Source organism: Lithobates pipiens, unplaced genomic scaffold, assembly GCF_037356315.1.
Source record: "Lithobates pipiens isolate NorthernLeopardFrog02 unplaced genomic scaffold, aLitPip1_a1.2 Scaffold_1, whole genome shotgun sequence".
NCBI classification, from domain to species: Eukaryota; Metazoa; Chordata; class Amphibia; order Anura; family Ranidae; genus Lithobates; species Lithobates pipiens.
The window spans coordinates 61,764,161-61,766,762 of record NW_027507685.1 but is presented as its reverse complement, the minus strand read 5'-3'; the positions used below and the strand labels follow the sequence as shown (position 1 = coordinate 61,766,762).

General features: G+C 41.4%; 1 non-coding gene across 1 annotated transcript; it reads right to left on the bottom strand.

Moving 5' to 3' along the window:
• Positions 1 to 1,139: 1,139 nt before the first annotated feature.
• TRNAR-UCG (transfer RNA arginine (anticodon UCG)) lies at positions 1,140 to 1,212 on the bottom strand. Its single transcript has one exon. It is a non-coding gene; the product is annotated as a tRNA-Arg (tRNA).
• Positions 1,213 to 2,602: the final 1,390 nt, after the last annotated feature.

Sequence of the window (2,602 nt, the reverse complement as noted above, 5' to 3'; positions counted from 1 at the left end):
GGTGCAAGAGAAACTTACCGGCATTCTTTTAGATTCCACGGCTCAGTTTGAGGCTACGTGGGAGCCTTGGGCTCAATATATGGGCATTTCACTTATTCCAGGAGCCTGACCCTAGTTCCCTGGACCACCCTCGACTTTGAAGGTTGCTCGACTGCGGACACGCCCCCTCCCCCTCCCCATCTCCCGCTTCCCACACCTCTCACCCCTTGTTTGTCGGTACAGAGTCTTGTTTTATTTTGTTATGTTGGGTTTTATTTTGTTGCCTCACTCCCCAGGACCCTTATGGCTCTCCTCTATTTTGCTTTTCATGTTATATAATACTGGAGAGATGAGGTGTGGGCACATCAGTCACACCACTAATGTAGTACCCCTCCTCCATGGTTATGGAGGTCTCTCACCTCTTGTAGAAAACGCCGGATGCCACGGGACTCCTTCCCCGCACAGTATGCTCCCAGTCGGGGTGCAGGGGAGGACTGACTAGTGACCCCCAGATTAACCCTCTATATGTCACAAGCAAGTGAGAAGGGTGACTATTCTGAAACGTGTTTATGTTTTATTTCCTTGTTGATGTCCTAAGCAACCTTTTAGGTATTCCTTACCAGTGACTTATACCTCCGACAAGTGAGCAAGATTACCTGTACTTTGCTGTTTTGTTTCTCTTTGATATGTAAAATCAATAAAATTTTTGAAAGTAAAGTGCAACTTTACTCAGAAAAGTAAGTCCTGCTACATCTCTTCCGGTTGTCCCATTTTGCATATATACTCATGTAAAACATTAAAAAATATGGTTCTATACCCTTTGAAATCCAGTAATACGCTGTTTCAACCTGCTCTGCACATACTCAGTTGCTCTCCCATTTTAGGCATATTTAAGTTATGACACCAGCCATTTGATGATTTGATAGTTTGGTTGAGAACACAAGCAAATGGGACAGTTATCAATCCCGGGATTCCAGGAATGTAACTGTGTTTTGAAACCCTTAAATCAATTGGTTTACTTCCACTTTATGATTTACTTCTGTTTGGAGGCTCTGGGCTTCAGCAAATTGGAAGCCTCCAGCAAGAAGCACGTTATTATGGGTAAAGCAAGAATTTACGAGTGAAGGTCACAGGAAGGAACTGCAAAGCAGCATAGAAAATGACCACGAAGGGACTCGAACCCTCAATCTTCTGATCCGAAGTCAGACGCCTTATCCATTAGGCCACGTGGTCTGCCACAAGGACATGATTCTGGTTTGTGGCGCCCGGATCAACCAAACACTCGAAGATCACCTGGGACATCTTCTACTTTTTTTGCTCAAGGAGATTTGGTATAAAGGATCTGAAATGTATGACTTGGTGCAAGGTCATGCTTTAAGAAGTGCATTTGCAAAAGGGCCTAGGTTCAGAGTGTTCATACAGCTCCTTGACAATGGTAATAGATCAATAGAGTACTACGAGTAGATGATATTTCCAGAGGAAGCCATAGCACCTCAATGTATCTTGTCAGGATGGCTGAGTGGTCTAAGGCGCCAGACTCAAGAGCTGTTTCTTCACATTGTGTGAGTGTTCTGGTCTCCAAATGGAGGCGTGGGTTCAAATCCCACTTCTGACAATCTGTTTACACATTTAGCTTGAACTACAATCACCACTCCCGCTGTGTTTTCATGTTACCATGTCACCGACAAAAAAACATGAAAAAAAATCCCAAAACTTTGCACATCCTACATAAAGATCAAATTCTTGAAGAAAATCTGCTAGACCATACTTTTAAATCTGTCATTTAAAGTGCAACTTTAGTCAGAAAAGTAAGTCCTGCTACATCTCTTCCGGTTGTCCCATTTTGCATATATACTCATGTAAAACATTAAAAAATATGGTTCTATACCCTTTGAAATCCAGTAATACGCTGTTTCAACCTGCTATGCACATACTCAGTTGCTCTCCCATTTTAGGCATATTTAAGTTATGACACCAGCCATTTGATGATTTGATAGTTTGGTTGAGAACACAAGCAAATGGGACAGTTATCAATCCCGGGATTCCAGGAATGTAACTGTGTTTTGAAACCCTTAAATCAATTGGTTTACTTCCACTTTATGATTTACTTCTGTTTGGAGGCTCTGGGCTTCAGCATGACCCATGCATTAGGGACATACCTCTCCGTACTTTTTTTTTTCCCCTTGTAATTACCCCTTCTTCCCTTCTAATGATTCCTATACCATTATTCTCTTAACTTTTACCTTCTACCCAAATAATCAGGCCACACAGGAGTTGGAGTATAAATGGCCATAGCAGCCTTTTATTAACACTCTTCAAACCAATAACTTAAATAACTTTATTATATATATATATATATATATATATATATATATATATATATATATATATATATATAAATATATATCAACTGTTTGGTAACGGTAATTTTAAAAGAACTCCCAGTCAGTTGGTCTTTGACGGTACCACGTTCCACCTTTTAAACATAACCTTTTTTTACCATTCCACTGCGGGACCACCTTTTCCATACCAGGCCTCCGGCCGTTTATAAGCCTGGAGACAACCACCTTCCCGCAATGCCACCAAATCCCGTATTCCAGCCTACCCTTCCGCTGGGATACAC